Below are 20,983 nucleotides of genomic sequence, written 5' to 3' on the forward strand. Positions count from 1 at the left end.
AGTTGATTTCAATATGCAATCAGAATGTAATACGTTCTTTAAGAACATTTAAATTTAGATGTGAAGGTTAAATAGCCTTCTGAGATGCCTTCTGAGATGCCTTCTCTTTTGCCCTCACAACTCATAAATTATAAAATGCTGACTATAGAAGTAGTTGTACAATGTTACTCTTTTAATTAACTTTATAACAGAAGTTAACCTCATAGAATAGGTTCGGTAAACCTAACTGACTTTTTGTTATTACGTTATGTAATTGGAGAATGGGAAAATAAAAGGTGTAACTGAATCTGATGATAGAATTCGAGCTGTCTTTATAGATAAAATAAAAGTCTGTGAAAGTCCCGAAAGTGTATAATCATTTTACTTTTTTGAACGTGAATTAATGGGATGCACAGAAACATCCTCAAGCCAAAAGAAGACAATGTCTCGTTCACAGCATATGATCATGAAACGTGGGACTGCCTCTCGAAGTGACCATGAGGTGTCCCAAGTGTTTAGATTAAGGGGAAGGACAGTGAATACATTGCATTTGATTACTGCAACACAGGATATATAAAAATGCTGTAATTCTTTACAAAAGCAAAGGGTGTGTCACTGATCCATCCTCCAAATCCAGATTCTGCAAACATGCTTAGGCTCTCTCCCTCCATACACCAGTTTAAGTTTGAAGAAACATCTTCCACTTGCTTCAATCCTGCCTGCCTCCTGAGTTTTTGTCCCTGCTCTGGATAAATGCTCCTACAGTTTGCTGCCTAGAGCAGGGTAACGTTGGGCCACGATCTGGGCGAGTATCTTTCTTGACCATCCTTTCTAGCTAGCTTGGCAATTGGTGGATTTCTTCTGTAAGCCAGGACCCCTTCCACTATTTTGAGAGAACACGCAAAATAGTGGAAGGGGATTCCGGCGTGAGAGCATGTGAACTAATACGAAAATGCAACAGAACACGAGAACATTTGAAATAACATGAGAATGTGCCGAACAGTGCAAGAGCATGCAAAATAGTGCAAGGGCCTGAAATAAGTAAGAGGGGGTTGTGAGGCCAAGCATGCAAAATAGGAGAAAAGGGAGGACTGAGAGTCTCGGCACAATCATGAGTAAAATTAAAAAAAAGAGGAAGGCTGTGAGCCCCTGTGTTATCATGCATAAATAAGTGCAAAAAATAAGAGAATAAAAAGCAAACAAATACGCCCTGAAATCTCAAGAGAAGTGTGAAGTAGAAAAAGAACAATGGTCTGGGAAATAATGAAACAGTAAAATAGAAGCAGACACAGTTGTGTGAGAGTTTGACAAAGTGGCAGGGATGAATTGCTGAATAATCGGTTGGGCCCACATTAGTCCATTCTGCAGAGACTGTTTTAAAAAGTGTAGAAACGTGCTGAAATGGCTACAGTATTCATGACTAAGAAAGAGAAAGTGAGACTTGTCTCTGTTCGAGTTCAGTGAATCTAGTAGAGGTATTACAAAAACAAATTTGCTTGAAAAACTCAGCAGGTCTGGTAGCATCTGTGAAGGGGGAAAACAGAGTTAACATTTCGGATCTGGTGACCCTTCCTCAGAACTGATGCTGGCTGGGATAACGCCAGTTTTTACGCAGAAAACAAAGGGGAGAGGAATGGGGTAGGGAGTAAACGATAGGATAGAGTATAAAGGGTGAAAAGAGCAGTTGGACAGACAAACAGTTGATAATAATCAGATTGGGAGGGTGAATAGTTGTTAATGGGGACTGCTAGTGACTGAAACAAGCAGTGTGTAATGGCAGGCTACGTTATAACAAGGCCTGGCTTGTGGGCTAAGAGCCTGGGACATGGGAGAGCTTAGGCCCTAAAATTATTGAACTCAGTGTTGAGTATGGAGGGCTGCAGGGTCCCCAAGCCGAAAATGAGGTATTGTTCTTCCAACTTGCATTGAGCTTCGCTGGAACACTGCAGCAAGCCAGCGGACTGACATGTTGGCAAAGGAACAGGGTGGTGCATTGAATGGGTGCCAAAAAAGCGCAATCCGCCATTGTCTCTGAGACAGAAGACATCAAGAAAACACAACACAACCAGCCGCACTAATCAACCTACCATATATGAAGGAAGTTTCAGAAATGACCACAAGACTACTCAGTTCCCGATGTATCAGAATAGCCCACAATCTGACAACCACACTGCGATAGCTACCGACGAACATAAGGGATCACATACCCAAAACTAGCAAAACCAGTGTATTATACCAAATACCATCAAGGGCTGTGAGAAATATTGCACAGGTCAAACCAGAAGAAAACTGGCAATACGGAAACACAAACGCCAACTAACCATCAAGAGACATGACCAATTCTCACCTGTCTCACTGCACACAGACGATGAGGGACACAAATTCGCCTGGGGCAACACATCCATAATCACACAAGTCAAAAAGAGACATGCCCAGGCATTTCTGCAGGCCTGATATTCCAACTGGAACTCTGTCAAAAACACATTGAACAAGAGCCTTTGTACAAACCATTGAAAAACAGAACCGGAAGTAATAACAACCAGCCGAGCAAACTGAGGCATATAACTAACAAAAGGGACAGAATACCTGTGCTTCACTGGAGGTGCACTGAAGATGTTACCTAGTAGGGTGACAAAACATTTGCATCAAACTCACCAGCTCAGCGAGCCTCTGCAACTTCATATATCTCTGTCAGTCACTTTCCACTCACACTGCTTGCCATGCAAGAATATAAAATGTGAGGCTGGATGAACACAGCAGGCCAAGCAGCATCTCAGGAGCACAAAAGCTGACGTTTCGGGCCTAGACCCTTCATCAGAGAGGGGGATGGGGAGAGGGAACTGGAATAAATAGGGAGAGAGGGGGAGGCAGACTGAAGATGGAGAGTAAAGAAGATAGGTGGAGAGGGTGTAGGTGGGGAGGTAGGGAGGGGATATGTCAGTCCAGGGAAGACGGACAGGTCAAGGAGGTGGGATGAGGTTAGTAGGTAGCTGGGGGTGCGGCTTGGGGTGGGAGGAAGGGATGGGTGAGAGGAAGAACCGGTTAGGGAGGCAGAGACAGGTTGGACTGGTTTTGGGATGCAGTGGGTGGGGGTGAAGAGCTGGGCTGGTTGTGTGGTGCAGTCGGAGGAGGAGACGAACTGGGCTGGTTTAGGGATGCAGTAGGGGAAGGGGAGATTTTGAAACTGGTGAAGTGCCATGCAAGAAGACCTGTTTGGTTGATTCATCAGTATGACACTTAATTTTTAGGCATGCCTGGCGACGTTCCTGATCGTTAATCATTCCTTTGTCTGTCCAACAGTTCTTCTCTATATTTGGGCTCCAGCCCCTCCTATCATTTACTCATTACCGCCACCCCCCGCCATTCCACACTCTACATACAAATTCTTATTTTCTGAGCTACATTCAGTTCTGAGAGTCACTCGAACTGAAATGTTCTCTGACTTCGCTGCACAGATGTTGCCAACCTGGTGAGCCATTCCAGCATTTGTTTTTGTCACTGTTTGTTTCTTGGTGTCAGTAAGTTAAAAAAAAAAGACTCTGGTTATTTGTGAATTCTCTGGTATCTCAGCAGGTGGGATGACTGAGTAAACACTTGCCCTCAAATAGGTCAAGTGAATGGTCTGATTCCAGTGTGAGATTGAGTTAATGCTTTCCCACGTTCACAACAGATGAATGGACTCTCTCCAGTGTGAATTTGCTGGTCTCTCATTGGGAGGAATGACGGAATGAATACCTTCCCACACACAGAGCAAGTGAACAGTTTCTCCCCAATATGACTTGTTATAGAGAAAGGAAGGTTAAATGAAAGAAAGTCCCTCGTATTCACTGTATAAGTAAAAAGTAAACATTTATTTTTTAATAAAAATAATAGTGAACAAAATGAAACAATTACAAGCAAACTGAACAATTTCCAATAACTACTAACTATTCCCTAAATGGACTAAGTTCTACTGGTATGCTATTCCAATAAACATAAGTCCCACTTATATAATCCAAGTAGTAAGACAAGAAAATAAAATCTTAGTCTCTCAAAGTCTACGCGCTTTATTTCTGCTGCTCTCACGTCATAAATGCCTTTATTCCACGGATCCGGGTGTCAGGGATGTTTTCTCTGTGAAGTACTTTGTGAGGGCTCTTAACTAGAAATACCATGGTGACTTTTATGGATACAGGTGCTTTCTTAGAGACCTCAGTGATTGCTTGTGAGAGATAGATGATTACTTCTCAGATGACCATTCATTCTCACACTGATTTTCAAAATCTCTCTTTATCTACTGGGATGACATGTCAATTTTATTACAATAGCATTCATGCTAAACTATCAAAACCACCAGGTTTAAATTCAATTGTCTTTGAATTGCTAATGCTTGGATGAGACAAATTGGCTGATTCCAGCTCATTGCCAAAACACCAAAACAAGGTTTCCGTTCACACAGCCAATTGATACGTGTTTCAATTTTAGAACGGGCTGTACACCTTCAGCTATATGCAGACACTTTTTTTTTCTCTCTCAGTATAAATCCCTAGGCTTAGAAAAGCACTATCCCTTCAAGGTACCATACAATCTTGTCCCTGATTGTTATTTTACAAACAAATTCTCGCTTCCTGCCTTCCAATTCACGATTACTCAACACAATTTTTTAACAGACTGAGTTGGTGAGCTTTCAGCTGTGATGATTCTTTTAAAAAAAGACTTCCCACATTTCCACACTGTCTCTAATATGACTGCTCTGGTGTTTTGACCTTTTAGATGAATCTTCACAGACACTTCCACACAGAGAGAAAGTGTGTTCCTCTCCAGTATGAGTGGTATTTTTTTCTTCAATGTTCAAAACGTTTTGACAATTTGGTTATGATGAAGAGAGTGGCTGTCAGATCTGGATATGGTTTCATCTGCACCTCAAGTTGCAAATCAATCTTTCAAAACAGGAAAAGAAAGGAGAAAAGAGAAGATACGCAGGTTGTTAAATTGAGAGAAATTAATCTGGACAATTGTGAAGTCAAGACTTGGGAGAAAAATTACCACATAAAATAGTTGACTACCGTTAAAATCAGTCACTGTTTGCAGTGAACTACTGAGGTTGGAGATTTGCAAGTGAAGGACCTTTATCCTCAAACAATTTCATCCCTTGAATCCTCAGAACTAAGAACAGATGCAGAAAGAAAGTGCGGTAAGTACTCAGCAATCCTGGCAGCATCTGAAATTGTCCTTTTCCATCGATTAATAACCTCAATAATTGGCCTCAAGTTCTGTAGTTCCCGCTTCAAACATCTCTGACTCTCTCCTTTTCAAAATTGCCCTTCAAGCTGATACATTTTGCAACACTCTTGATCATCAGTATTATGTCTCTTTGTGATAAATCTTGTAATATAATATCTCTGAAATTCTAGTGAACATTTCATTATAGTGATAATGCAACACAAATGTCAATTGTGTTTCTTGACTTCTACAACTATCTGCGTTCATTCCTCATCTCAGCGTGAGAATTCTCAGAAAGAAAGCATAGGGATTCTCGTGGTTCACATGGTCCACTCCTACTTGCTCAACAGACTGCTGCGGTTTGGCAATATTTCCTGTTTGACACTACTTAAATTTGTTCACATCCAAGAATGGAGTTTTATGTAAAAACAACTGGAGGGGCAAAATGGATTTAGCGGTTCTCTATGAATTTTAAAAAATGTTACAACAAATGCATAAGTAACACTGATAAGACATTGACCTTTTAAAAATTCGAGGGCTCACCATAGCCACCTACACGTACAATACGAGGATGTGGAGATAAGAGTTTAGAAACGGTCACCAACAGAGCTCCAGTAAAAGAGCCACAACAGGAGGATGAAGAGGAGCAGAGAAGGTGCCTGCTCCGATATCGCCCATGATCTGCTCCTTGAAACATTCCAACCCGGCCAAGTTGACACAGCTGACTATCAGCTGGCAGCTTCGTGAAGCTGGACCCAGTCCCGCCAAAGAGTGGGACAGACCAAGATGAACCTCTGTAATCTGTAAGGGTTGAGGGTGAGGGCGGTGATGGATGATCTCCTGCCCTGTTTTGCATCTCAACTTGTTCCTCCATAACCATCCCATAGCCTTGTAAACGCAGATTGTAGATAGTTGATGGACCTTGGTGTGCCTCATTACTGTGGCAGATATGGTGCAGAACAGCACCTTTCTGTTCTGTACTCATTCTCTGAATCCATCCCAGGTCTTTATCCCATTTCTCCATTCGCAGTGATTTATACATTGTGCTGTTATTCCTGGCTCTCACTTTATCCTCGTCACTCCTTTCCATTTCTCTGGTAATGGTGGAAACTTCAAAAATTGGAGTAAGAATCGTCCACTCATCCTTTCTTGCCTGTTCTGATCTTCAAATTAATCACGGCTGATCATCCAGCTCAGGGACCCCACATCATTTTATCTCTTTGGCCCTCAGAACTATATCGAACTCCTCCTGGAAAACAGTGAATGTATTTGACTCAGCCACTTCCTTTGCAAAGAATTCCACATGTTCGCCACTCTGTGAGTTAAAAGAAAATCATCTCTATTCAGCCTAAATGGTTTTCATTTGATTCTTTTCTTTATGCTTCTCACTGATTGTCTTTACTTTGCATTTCAGATTTCTGGCGACATTTCATACTTCATCTGGACACTTTTAAACAAAAAAATCTCTTTACTTCTCCACCACAACACCCTCTGATATCGCAACATGAGCCCTTTTGTCAGTGAATGTTTCCCGTGCTTCACCCACTCATTCTGTCACCCCCACCCTTCCCCACTGGTCAGAAAGTTCACCTGATTTCTGTCCCCACAGACATGACTGGATTCAGGGTCCACACGTCCAGAGCCACGAAAGAGACACCTCGACCCATTGAGTTTGTCCCAGTCAAAATAACAAGAGACTAACTGCTCTAATCCCTTTTCCAGCACCTGGCCCATTCCCAATATTTTGGCATTGCAAGTACTTATCTAAATACATCATAAGTTTTCTGAGGATTTCTGCACGTACCACACTTACAGGCAGTGAGTTCCATTTTCCCACTATATTTTGGGTGAAAAAAATCTCCAATTCCTGCTAAACTTTCAGTCCTTTACTTTGGTTCATGCCCCCGGTCACTGATCCATCCAACAAGGGGAATTATGTATGATGCCTCTTCCTTCTATGTCCCTCATCATTTCTACATACCTCAAAAATGTTCTCGCTCACCCCAGACTTTGCGGGCTGTGTGCTTCCCTGCTGATGGAGAGAAAATAGATTCTCCCCTGCCAGAAATTCTGGGGTGGAGTTCCTGCTATTTCCATCAAATACTTTCTGCACACCCAAATCAATGCTGAAGTAGACCCTGGTCCCTCATTCACGAGAGGCCCCAGAGCCTGCATTCTGGGAGTGGGAATGGGAGAAAGATCGAGAAAAATGGGGAATGAAAACATGTAACATTAGCAGAGAACTGAAACCCATCAACACTACTAGTATAGGGCCAGAAAACTCAGAAACACTCACCAATTCGAAACCCCATGGTTGATATCCCTACATGCCTGTCACTCACACCCGAATTCACGCCCATTTCAGAGCAAACTTCCATCTCACAGCTTCCTGGTCGTTAACCCATCCAGGCACAGGAGTGGGATAGTTCAAGGTGAGTAACTCAGTACCTCACTGTAGGTCATCTTTCTCTGACCCAATGATGTATCTTTTTTTTTCCCATTGCTCCCTTCCCAGTGATTCCAACCTCCTGCAGTTGTCCGTGTCTCCCAGTTTAATGAAGCAATTTCCTTCCCATTCCTCTGGCGATTTCGTTGGGGGCTTAGTGGCGGGGTGCATCAGACTATGTCCTGATTTGCTGATTGTCACTCAAGTTCACTATTTGTCTTTTAGATTTAAACCATTGGCTGTGTTTTTCAGTTCTCTCATCCCAACAGATGGCCGAAATCATTCAATTCATGTGCAATTTATAGCCTACTCAGAAACTGTGATTAATTTTCGAGCTCTTTCTCAGTTGGGAGAAGATTCAGATGTAGTTGCAATGTAACCACCTCCCCGATTCAATCACAGTCCTTGGTACTAATAGGAAATCCTCAGTAAACATCAATGGAAACGGTGTGGAGGGTAGAAGACAGATGGAGAACAGGCATAATGCAAAATAATTTTTAAAAACCTGAAGAATTTTGGATGGTGTGTATCAGGAGCAAAAACAAAAGTTGCTGGAATAGTCAGCAAGCCTGACAGCATCTGTGAGGAAGAAAAAGAAATCAGAATTAATGCTTCAGGTCCAGTGACGCTGCCATAAAAATCTAAAGAACTGTGGATGCCATAAATCAGGAACAAAAACAGAATTTGCCGGAAAACCTCAGCAAGTTTGGCAACATCTGTGAAGAAGAGTCAGAGTTAACGTTTCACATCTGTTGACCAGAGAAAGGGTCAGTATGGATGGACAATGCTTTTCAAAATGTGAAATATCTAAGTGGATTGGTATGCTGCTAATGAAGACAGATGGCGGAGGTTAGATGGCATCTTGTTGCGTGTGGAATTCAGTGTACAAAATTCGAGCACTATTCCGAACTTCTATTCAAAATACAAACTGGAGCTAATACAATAAACTGAAACAACTTCATTTCTGACAAAGAGCCACTGAATTTGAAATCGTAACTGCTTTCTCTGTTTGTTGCTGTCACACCTCCTGCATTTCTCCAGCAAATTATTTTTCTGTTCCAGGAAAACGTTTGCTCTATTGTTGATAATTGGCTAACAGCTCCATAAATGCTCTCAGTTGCAGAGTGACCTTCACCTGAATATTGCTCTCTCGATCCGCTTTCTAAACTGAGATGCAAATACGAGACAGACTCGCTCTTGGCTGTGGACATACCCACAATTCCAAAAGTCATGGCAACCTCTCTAAGTGCCGTCGTCGCATTCACTTATGGTTGGAGCATGCTCATAACGATTGCAAACCTTGCCGCTGAATCGGCAGAGAAGGCCATCAATCAATTAGTCCAATCAATGGGAGAGAACGATGGGTGGGACTGTAGGACAGAGCGGGAGTAGCTGGTCCTCCAACTAATGGGAGTGAACAAGCTGTGTTTATAATGAGAATCCAGCAGCTTTCGTGACAACTTTCTCCCATGGCAGCCCCAAAAATTTCCAGTTTCATTCAGCTCCATTTCACAACCTGCCCTTGTGCTTTTGTGTTCGCTTGCACTTTTTCCCAGTTTTTTCTTTAAATTTCAGATGAATAGGCTGCACAGAATATTAGAGGGGGGCAGCAAGGTGTTTCAATGCTTCACCCTGCTGCCTTGGATGGCCGATTCTGAACTCAGCTGACTGTATGGAATTATTACACTGAGCCCGTGTCTGCGTGGGTTCTTCCCACAGATCAAAAATGTGCAGGTCAGTGGATTGGCCATGCTAAATTGCACGTTGCTTCCAGGGATGTATAGGTGAGGTGTTTTAACCACGGGAAATGGAGGGCTATGTGAAGAGGTAAGGAGGTGTATCTGGGTCGGATGCTTCTCATTGGTTGGACAAATTTGATTGGCCAAATGGCCTCATTCTGCAATGTCAGGATTCCATGATTGGATGTGCAGTTGGGAAACTCAACCCAAACAGCAAATCAGAATCTGACAGATCGCTAGTTCATAGTTATCTGAATATACCTGGGTTTTGAACATTAAAGGAAATATCACTGTTCACTATAGAGAGCAGACATTACCATGTTCTGTGTTTGGACAAGGATTCAGCTGATCAGAAATAAATGTATTGTTGATTTAGAGAAACCATGGAAACGTGAGAAATGTGGAAAGAGATTTGCATTCTGGTCTGAACTGGGAATTCACTGACCTAGTTCCAGCCGAAGCTCTGATTTGACTGCAGGGAAGGAGTCACAGTGAGTCAATCTGCAGATGCACCAGAACTTTCACAATCGGGAGAGACCATCCAGGTACTCTGGCTGCAGGACTGGGTTCAAACTTTCATTTCAACTCACTGCATACCCTTGTTGAAAGACCTAGAGCAAGCTGGGAAATGTTTGCCTGTGATATCAAGGAAGCATTAGATAGAGAGTCGCATCAAGGACCAAAATTTGAATTAGTGTGAAAATATTACACTGGTTGGAGTACTCCTGAAGAAAAAAGGAAGATAATTGTACTTACTGGAGTGCAATCGTCTCAGCGCCTGGATATCACTGCAAGAATTCTGCGGCGTAGTGTCTTCAGCCCACACACCTTCAGCTGCTACGACTTTAATCAGGCTCTGCATTTGACAAATTTCCAACATTAATGTTGCAACTTCATACCTGATAATACATTTGATAAAATAGCGTGAAAAATTGGAATGTGAGTATTTAATAATTAAGATTGTTGGATACCAATCATTCACATGCTTTTTACATTCTTTGTGAATTATGAATTACAATTAACTTTGCAAAAGCAATTTGAATTCCGAGGTGCCATACTGAAATTAACCTTAAACTCAAGGGTATGTACGCCAAATCATGTTGACGTTTGGCACAAGACTGTGGTGTGATATCACAAAATGGGATTCACTTGAATTTGCATGACATCATGGAACACCAGTAAAACTGAAATTTATGATGATAAAGGATTAAGCTAACAAGTGGCTGGACCATACTTGACATTAAAGATGAGGTTCGTAATTTTGAAGACCAATTGCTGAGACAATTGCTTCAGATGAACCAAAGGGCAGTATAGGGCAGAAGGTATTTGCTAGACTTGCTTTTATTGGTCGTTGCATTGAATATAAGATTTGGGAGGTCATGTTGTTGCTTCACAGCACATTGGTTAGTCTACTTTTGGAATGCAGTGTGCACTTTTGTTCTCCCTGCTACCATCAGGATGTTGAGCGAAACTTGAAAGGGTTGAGAAAAAAATTGCAATAATATTCCCACAGTTGCTAGGTATAAGCTATAGGGAGAGACTGATTAGCCTGAGTTGGGGAGGGGTATATTTGTCAGAGAGGCGTCAAAGGCTGAGGGGTGACCTTATAGAGGTCTATATGTTTAAGGTGAAGGGAAAGTAAATATATGGGGCTTAGGGCAATGTTTTCATGTGGAAAGTGGTGCGTGTATGAAATGAGCTAGCAGGGACATGGTAGAAGCTGAAGCAAGTGCATTCAAAAGGCATCTGGATGGGTACATAAGGAGTAAGTGTTTTGTTGTGGGCCAAATGGGGGTAGCTTAATTTAGGATATCTGATTGGCATGGATGGGTTGATTGAAGGGTCTGTGTCCACGCAGTACAACTCTATGTCTGCATCCAAAGACAAACCAAACAAACCAAAGACATAATTTACTTCACCCAACCTGTATTTACATGCATTCCAGGCACCAGGAGGTCCAATAACTGAATGGACACCCAATTAACTTTGACAGGAAGCTTTGTACACTGGCCTTTGCCCACTGCACCTTGGCAGCAATTTCCCCCAAGCTTTACAGAGTCTTCATCATGAAGTCCTAGACCTTGAATGTGCCTGGCTACAACGCTGTGCCCAGGTCAACACCTTGTTCTGGAACACCAGTAACTATCGAGCAGACCAAGACCTCTTTGCCAGATATCAATGACAGTTTGTAAGGGCATGATACAGTATCTATTATTAACGCAACAACAGAATTTTCTGGTAAAAGTTCAGCAGATCTGACAACATCTGTAGACCGAAATCATGGTTAAAGTTTTGGTTCGGCTGACCTGTCCTCCGAACAGTATTCATTACATTGTTTCCAACAGCAGACACCTCTTGTACAGCTGTGGTACTGTCTGTTACAGTTCCTCTAAACTCTTCCAGTCTTAAGATCTAGGGCAGCATGGTGGCTCAGTGGCTAGAACTGCAGCCTTACAGCACCAAGGACACAGGTTCGATTCCAGCCTCCGGCAAATGTCTGTGTGGAGTTTGCACATTCTCCCTGTGTCTGTGTGGGTGTGCTCTGGTTTCCTCCCTCAGTCCTAAGCTGCGCAGGTAGGTGGATTGGCTATGCTAAATTGCCTGTAGTGTTCAGGGGTGTGTGGGTTACAGGGGGATGGGTCTGAGTGGGATGCTTCAAGGGGCTGTGTAGACTTGCAGGGCCGAAGGGCCTATTTCCACAATGTAGGTAATCTTCACTTGCTACAAACGTTTTCCGAAACCCCACGCAACACAGCATTCACCATTTTCAGCTGGTGAGCCAACAAGATCCGGAATTGCCTCCTTAAACCTCTCTAACCTTCTTTAAGATATTCAATGTAAAATAAACTTTTTTCACCAATGTTTGAAACATTTTAGTTTGATGAATATCTAAAACGGTCCACACAAATGCAAATCATTGCTGTTATTGGCTTACATTGAGTGGAACAGGATTATCACTCTAAGGCTTTACATTCTCGGACCATCACGGCCACAATCATTTTCAAATTGGAAACTTCATCATGCCAGATAATAAAATGTGAGGCTGGATGAACACAGCAGGCAAAGCAGTATCTCAGGAGCACAAAAGCTGATGTTTCGGGCCTAGACCCTTCATCAGAGAGGGGGATGGGGTGAGGGTTCTGGAATAAATAGGGAGAGAGGGGGAGGCGGACCGAAGATGGAGAGAAAAGAAGATAGGTGGAGAGAGTTTAGGTGGGGAGGTGGGGAGGGGATAGGTCAGTCCAGGGAAGACGGACAGGTCAAGGAGGTGGGATGAGGTTAGTAGGTAGATGGGGGTGCGGCTTGGGGTGGGAGGAAGGGATGGCTGAGAGGAAGAACAGGTTAGGGAGGCAGAGACAGGTTGGACTGGTTTTGGGATGCAGTGGTTGGAGGGGCAGAGCTGGGCTGGTTGTGTGGTGCAGTGGGGGGAGGGCACAAACTGGGCTGGTTTAGGGATGCGGTGGGGGAAGGGGAGATTTTGAAGCTGGTGAAGTCCACATTGATACCATATGGCTGCAGGGTTCCCAAGCGGAATATGAGTTGCTGTTCCTGCAACCTTCGGGTGGCATCATTGTGGCACTGCAGGAGGCCCATGATGGACATGTCATCTAAAGAATGGGAGGGGGAGTGGAAATGGTTTGCGACTGGGAGGTGCAGTTGTTGGTTGCGAACTGAGCGGAGGTGTTCTGCAAAGCGGTCCCCAAGCCTCCGCTTGGTTTCCCCAATGTAGAGGGAGCCACACCAGGTACAGTGGATGCAGTATACCACATTGGCAGATGTGCAGGTGAACCTCTGCTTAATGTGGAATGTCATCTTGGGACCTGGGATAGGGGTGAGGGAGGAGGTGTGCGGGCACGTGTACCATTTCCTGCGGTTGCAGGGGAAGGTGCTGGGTGTGGTGGGGTAGGAGGGCAGTGTGGAGCGAACAAGGGAGTCATGGAGAGAGTGGTCTCTCCGGAAAGCACACAGGGGTGGGGATGGAAAAAATTCTTGGGTGGTGGGGTCGGATTGTAGATGGCGGAAGTGTCGGAGGATGATGCGTTGTATCCAGAGGTTGGTAGGGTGGTGTGTGAGAACGAGGGGGATCCTCTTTGGGTGGTTGTGACGGGGGCGGGGTGTGAGGTAGGATGTGTTACGGACCGCTTTGCAGAACACCTCCGCATAGTTCGCAACAAACAACTGCACCTCCCAGTCGCCAACCATTTCCACTCCCCCTCCCATTCTTTAGATGACATATCCATCATGGGCCTCCTGCAGTGCCACAATGATGCCACCCGAAGGTTGCAGGAACAGCAACTCATATTCCGCTTGGGAACCCTGCAGCCTAATGGTATCAATGTGGACTTCACCAGCTTCAAAATCTCCCCTTCCCCCACCGCATCCCTAAACCAGCCCAGTTCGTCCCCTCCCCCCACTGCACCACACAACCAGCCCAGCTCTTCCCCTCCACCCACTGCATCCCAAAACCAGTCCAACCTGTCTCTGCCTCCCTCACCTGTTCTTCCTCTCACCCATGCCTTCCTCCCACCCCAAGCCGCACCCCCATCTACCTACTAACCTCATCCCACCTCCTTGACCTGTCCGTCTTCCCTGGACTGACCTATCCCCTCCCTACCTCCCCACCTAAACTCTCTCCACCTATCTTCTTTAGTCTCCATCTTCGTTCCGCCTCTCCCTCTCTCCCTATTTATTCCAGAACCCTCACCCCATCCCCCTCTCTGATGAAGGGTCTAGGCCCGAAACGTCAGCTTTTGTGCTCCTGAGATGCTGCTTGGCCCGCTGTGTTCATCCAGCCTCACATTTTATTATCTTGGATTCTCCAGCATCTGCAGTTCCCAATATCTCTGATACAACTTCATCATGCCAGCGCGTTTTCAGCATTTCCTTTGTTCTAACTGACTGCAAAAATGTAAAGGAGCTTATGTTCCGAGTCTAGGAGCTGTGAACCATAGAGAGCAGCTGAGACACGTTCCTTCACCACCTCACAGTGAACCCTCTCACTCCTGAAGCTGAGCAACAGCAGGGGAAACGGGAAACAGGAAGGTGACTTCTCCCCTACCCATACGCCACGCACGCGTGATTGACAGCGGGTTTGCGCAAATAGAAAGGAAGGGGCGGGCCTGGAGGACCAAGTTGGCGTGGTCGGTCCTCCACCCAATCGGAAACAGCAAGGGGTGGGGCTGAGCGCCGACAAGAGATTAGTCTGAATTGAAACAACTGCGGATGCTGTAAATTAAGAACAAAAACAGAAGTTGCTGGAAAAGCTCAGCAGGTTTGGCAGCATCTGTGAAGAAAACAAAACAGAGTTAACGTTTCGTGTCCGGTGTCCCTTCCTCAGAGCAGTAACGTTCCGGCTGGTGTTTGCACGCAGGCGCAGCGTCATTTTGACTGACGTAAGCGGGTGATTGCAGGTATTGTCGGAGCACGTAAAGGAACAAAGGACAAGGACATCGGGGAAATAATGAAGATAACAAAGTGTGAAGCTGGATGAACACAGCAGGCCAAGCAGCATCTCAGGAACACAAAAGCTGACGTTTCGGGCCTAGACCCTTCATCAGAGAGGGGGATGGGGTGAGGGTTCTGGAATAAATAGGGAGACAGGGGGAGGCGGACCGAAGATGGAGACTAAAGAAGATAGGTGGAGAGAGTGTAGGTGGGGAGCTAGGGAGGGGATAGGTCAGTCCAGGGAAGACGGACAGGTCAAGGACGTGGGATGAGGTTAGTAGGTAGGAGATGGAGGTGCGGCTTGGGGTTGGAGGAAGGGATGGGTGAGACGAAGAACAGATTAGGGAGGCAGAGACAGGCTGGGCTGGTTTTGGGGTGAAGTGGGGGGAGGGGATAAGCTGGCCTGGTTGTGTGATGCGGTGGGGGAAGGGGAGATTTTGAAGCTGGTGAAGTCCTCATTGATACCATTGGACTGCAGGGTTCCCAAGCAGAATATGAGTTGCTGTTCCTGCCACCTTCGGGTGGCATCATTGTGGCACTGCAGGAGGCCCATGATGGACATGTCATCTATAGAATGGGAGGGGGAGTTGAAATGGTTTGCGACTGGGAGGTGCAGTTGTTTATTGCGAACCGAGCGGAAGTGTTCTGCAAAGCGGCCCCCAAGCCTCCGCTTGGTTTCCCCAATGTAGAGGAAGCCACACTGGGTACAATGGATACAGTATACCACATTGGCAGATGTGCAGGTGAACCTCTGCTTAATATGGAAAGTCATCTTGGGACCTGGGATGAAGGTGTGTGTGGTCTGGGAGGCTTTATCACCACTTGTGTACAACTGTAGATCCGAATTAGAACTTCTTGTTCATGCATTTTGCAGTAAACTGAAAAGGGATGCAGGTTTCAGAAGGCGAGAGGCCCAGCTTACCGCCAGAATATTGGCCCCAATGTCCCACGTGTTGAGGACAGAATGGTCCCTGCTTTTCACTGAGCACCTGGGGGTTGGAGATGTTTTCTTTTTCAATGAACTACTATAGTAAATGTGTACTCCACACTTTCAAGAGCCCTCGTATCCTTCCTGACCAGAGTTGGATGCGATAATTGACTGACCTCACCCGAGCTTTATCAAGGTTCAGCATCTTTTCTCTGAGTGTATGCTCATTACCTCTATTACTTCTTAAATTCAGAGTCATACAGCATAGAAACAGACTCTTCAGTCCAGCCAGTCCATGCTGACCATTACCCCAAACTGAACTAGTTCCACTGGCCTGCTCCTGACCCATTATCCCTTCAAACTTTTCCCATTCATACACCTATCCAAATGCCTTTTCAATGTTGTAATTATACTTGCATCCACCACATCCTTAGGTATTTCATTCCACACACAAACCACCCTCTATGTAAAAAAAAAATGCCTCATGACATTTTTCTTTTTGACATCTTTCTCCTCTCACTTTAAAAGTGTGTCCCCTGGTTTTGAAATTCCCCATCTAAAGACAACTACCATCATCTCTATCTGTAGCTCTCATTATTTCATAAACTTCTATTAGATCGCCTTTCAACCTCCTACACTTCAATGAAGAAGGTGCACGCCTAACTTTATAAGTCAAACCTCCCATGCCAGGCAACATCGTGGTAAGTCTGTTCTGAACAGTGTACAGTTTGATAATATCCTTCCTATAACTGGGCACCCAGAACTGGACACAGTATTCCGGAAAAGGCCTCACCAATGATCTGTGCAACCTCAAGATAACATCCCAACTCATAATCAAAGGACTGAGCAATGAAGGCAAGAATGCCAAATGCCTTTTTAACCACCCTGTGGGTATATATGTTGCAATCTTTTAAAAAGAAATGTACCTGCACCCCTAGGTCCCCTGTTCTCAAACACTACCTAAGGCCCTTCCATTCATTGTATAAGTCCTGCCCTTGTTTGTTGCATCAAAATTCAACACCTCACATTTATTCAGACTGAATACAATATGCCAGTTTTTAAGCCCATTTAATCAAGATCCCTTTGTAATCTAAGATAACCTGCTTCACTGTCTATTATGCCACTATTTTGGTGTAACCCATAAACTTACTAACCATTCCTTCTATATTCTCATCCAAATCATTTATATGAAATGACAAAAGATAACCCAGAACTGATCCTGGTGGAACCCTCCTGATCACAGGCCTCCAGTCTGAAAGACAAGCCTCTGCCGTCCTCCCTGGACCGACCTATCCCTTCCCTAACTCTCCACCTATACTCTCCTCTCCACCTATCTTCTCCTCTCTCCATCTTCGGTCCGCCTCCCCCTCGCTCCCTATTTATTTCAGAACCCTCTCCCCATCCCCCTCTCTGATGAAGAGTGTAGGCCCGAACCGTCAGCTTTTGTGCTCCTGAGATGCTGTTTGTCCTGCTGTGTTCATCCAGTTTCACACTTTGTTACCTCCGCCATTACTGTCTGGCTCCTGCCGTTAAGCCAGTTCCATATTCAATTGACAAGGTCACCATGAATCCTAACTTTACTAATTAGTCTACCATGCAGAACCTTGTTTACTGCTCTGCCATTAACCATTGTTTTGGTACCCTCCTCAAAAAATACAATCAAGTTTGAGATCATGATTTTCCTCAGAAAATACCATGCTGACTACCCCTAATCAATTTTTGCCTCTAAATGTCCATGAATCCTGTCCTTTATATTCACTTTCAACAATTCACCCACAACTTAAGTCAGTCTCGCAGGTCTATAGTTCCCCAGTTTCACCATACCATCTTTCTTAAAGAAAGATTTAACATTAACCACCCTCCAGTCATCAGGTACTTCACCTGTAGTTACAGATGATGCAAATATTTTTGCCAAGAATCTAATAATTTCCTCCCTTATTTCCCACACATTCTGGGATACATTAGATCCAGTCCCAGAGATTTGTTGACCTTTATATTCTCCATGAGCTCCCAAACTTCCCCTTTTTTTCACATGAAGTTTTTTTGAGAACATCAAAGTTTATTTCTCTGCATTCTCCAGACACCATTTCTTTCTCCACAGTAAAAGCTGACAAGAAATATACATTTTGTATCTCTCCCATCTCCTGGGGTTCAAGACAAAGATGATGTATTTGATCTTTAAAAGGCCCTGCCCCCTCTCTGGTTACCTTCTTGCTCTTAAAGTATTTGTAGAATCTTTCTGGATTAATCCTTTACCTTTACAAATTTATCTCATATTCCCTCTTTGTCTCCTTGATTTGTCTCTTAACAATGCCGCGCACTATATTGATTAAGAGATTCAATTGAATCAACTTGTCTATGTCAGAAATAAAGTTCTGTTTTATTCTTGACTAGAACTTCAACATCCTTATTCATCCATTGTTCCTTAATCTTACCAGCCTTACCCAGCACTCTAACAGGAACTCACGTCATCACACTCTTGAAGGTCTCCCACTTGTCAAATGCCCTTTTGCCTGCCAACAGTCTACTCCAATCAACTTTTGTAAGTTCTTGTCTCATACCATTGAAATTTGCCTTACTCCAGTTCAAAACTCTAACACTTATGGAAGGCTTATCCTTTCCCATGACCATTTTGAAACTAACAGAATTATGATCACTAGACCCAAAGTGTTCTGCCACATTCATTTCAGTAACTTTCCCTGCCTTACTGTCCAAAAGAAGTCCAGTTTTACTCCTTTTCTTGTAAGAGAATCCATATAATCTGAGATCTGTCGACATATTTGTTTCTCAATTTCTCTCTTACTATTGGTGAGCTGAGAGTTCAATCCCATCAAAGTGATCTTCCCTTTCTTCATTCATTCTGTGTGGGAGTGGACAATTTTTCAAAAATATTTTCCCTAGTTAAAGCAGTTGTGTATTCCTTAATAAAACACACACGCGCACACACACACACACACACACACACACCCCTTTTCTATTGTTCCTACATCACCTAAAACCTGGAACATTGAGCTGCCGGTTTTGTCCATCTCACAGACAAGTTTCTGTCATAGCTATGAGTTCATCAGCTTTACCTTTAAGACACCTTGCATTGAAAAATTCTTCAGCGTTACTACATATTTTGACTCTCTCATCTTTCTTTTGGAATTGATGTGCTCTCCTCACATTCAGAACCTTCCCCATAAATCCTTCTGTTTACACTGCTACGTATAATTCCCCCACTCCCCCTCTCTGTCAGTATAAAGTCTCCTTTAATGGAATGAACAAAGCTCCTTGCTGAGATATTGATCCCTTTCCAGTTTACATTAGACCCATTCTTTTGGAACATGTCTTTTCTATCCCAAAAAGGCATTCCAATTATCCAAAAACCTGAATCCCTGAACAATACACCAGATTTTCACCATCGATTTGCCTCCTTTAACCTTGTTCTCCCTACCTCGTTTGGCATTGGGAGTAAACAAGAAAGCACAACTTGTCAGGTTTCTTTTTAAACATTTTACCTAACCGATCAAATTCACTTTGTACTGGTTTAATCTTTTCCCTAAACATGCAATATCAGATGGTGGCGTTGCTGGTGGTGACGTGGAATAGGGAGCGATTTAATAAAATGTTATCAAAGGCATGTAGTCTGGACACACAGAGTCAGGGAAAACAATCAAGATTAAATGCAGTCAGCAGTCATAACCCAGGGGGCTCATGGCAACAATTGCAGATGGATTGTACAGGCCCCTGACCGAGAAAAAAAATGCTGAATGGTCTACACATGTAGAAAAAAGGAAAATAGATGCAGGAGTAGGCTATTTGGCCCTTTGAGCCTGCACAACCATTCAATATGATCACGACTGATTTTGTAATCTCATTATCCCAGTCCTGCCCTCTCTCCATACTCCTTCCTCCCTTTAGCCGCAAGGGAAACAACCAGCTCCATCTCGACTATATCAAATTAATTGGCCCCAGCAGCCTTGTTTGGGAGAGAATTCTACAGGTTGGCACTCTGGGTGAAGAATTTCTTCGTCATCTCAGTCCTGAATGGTTTACTCTAAGGCTGTGACCCCTAGATCGAGATTTCCTCATCATCTGGATTACTCTTCCTCCATATAGCCCATCCAGGCTCATCAGAATTTTATGTTTCTCTGCCATCCCCCACTCATTCTCCTAAATTCTAGAGAGTACATGCCCAGTTGATACAGTCTCTGACCCAGCTCATCCAGTCTTACTTCAGATCACAGATTATAGACTCCCTACATTCAGGATGGGTCATTTAGTCCATCAAGTCCACATTGACCCTTTGAGGAGGGACCCAGTCCACCCTATCACTGTAACCCCACAATTACCCAGTTAACTGATTGAGCCTGCACATCCCTGCGCACTGTCACTAATTTAGCATGATCGCTTCACTTGAGATTTAATGGGTGGGTGGAAGCATTCCCCTGCCGTTTCTGGAAAAGGACACATTGTACAGGGACAGAAATTAAACAGGCATGCGTACTGTTAGGAACTGAACAGAGATTCCATCTCCCATACCAGCCCCAAAGTTCAGGTATGACAATTTAACCGAACACTGAAAACTGGTCAAAGGCCCTGACAGAGACAAGGCAAGATTGGTTTAGAGTACACCCCACCATTCTAATGAAACTGAGGTTATCCCCAGCAAAGTGAACACCTTTTGAATTGCGACTAGGCAGGCTATGCAGCTGCAGGAGGACGCGGTAGGAGAACGGCCGGAAATGTGCTACGGAACAGATAGGGTGAAACAATTTGAGAGGGAACTGGCAAAGCATCTGCATGAGCTGAGAGGGAAAGTTGCAGATGGACAGGGAATCAGAGATTGGGAAAGGGAGCATAGAAACATCCAAGCTGGCATTCCTAATCCAGGAAATCAGGTCCTGGTGAAAATATTACTTGATCGTGTGGCACTGTGACCATGATGGGTCAGACCCGAGTAGGTGATTATTACAGATGAAATATGCACTTTTGTCGATGTTAAAGTGGGGGCCAAAGTAGAAGCAATGGTCCCATTTGAAAGCATACAAAGGCCAAACATGATCATTAACCCTTTCGGCAAGTTGTGTTGGGTTCCTGTTCTTCACAGGCTGGTGGAAAACCGTCATCGCCCACTTTGGGAGTTAGTCATGCATTCTAAAAGCAACTGAACCAGAGGAAGGGACGTTTGACTGCATATATGACATTGTAATGGGAAGGTTAAATTGTGAATCATGTTCAGGACATAACCCTGGGAGTGAT

General features: G+C 44.1%; 1 long non-coding RNA gene across 2 annotated transcripts; it reads right to left on the reverse strand.

The window, feature by feature from the left end:
* Positions 1–3,811: 3,811 nt before the first annotated feature.
* On the reverse strand, positions 3,812–11,761 carry LOC132209132 (uncharacterized). Of its 2 annotated transcripts, none has more exons than XR_009445231.1 (4): positions 11,673–11,761; positions 10,123–10,222; positions 8,133–8,206; positions 3,812–6,430 (listed from the first exon to the last, which is right to left on the reverse strand). It is a non-coding gene; the product is annotated as an uncharacterized LOC132209132 (long non-coding RNA). The 2 variants fall into 2 exon arrangements; XR_009445230.1 differs by having other exon boundaries at positions 7,478–8,206.
* Positions 11,762–20,983: the final 9,222 nt, after the last annotated feature.

Source organism: Stegostoma tigrinum, unplaced genomic scaffold (assembly GCF_030684315.1).
Source record: "Stegostoma tigrinum isolate sSteTig4 unplaced genomic scaffold, sSteTig4.hap1 scaffold_67, whole genome shotgun sequence".
Taxonomy (NCBI): domain Eukaryota; kingdom Metazoa; phylum Chordata; class Chondrichthyes; order Orectolobiformes; family Stegostomatidae; genus Stegostoma; species Stegostoma tigrinum.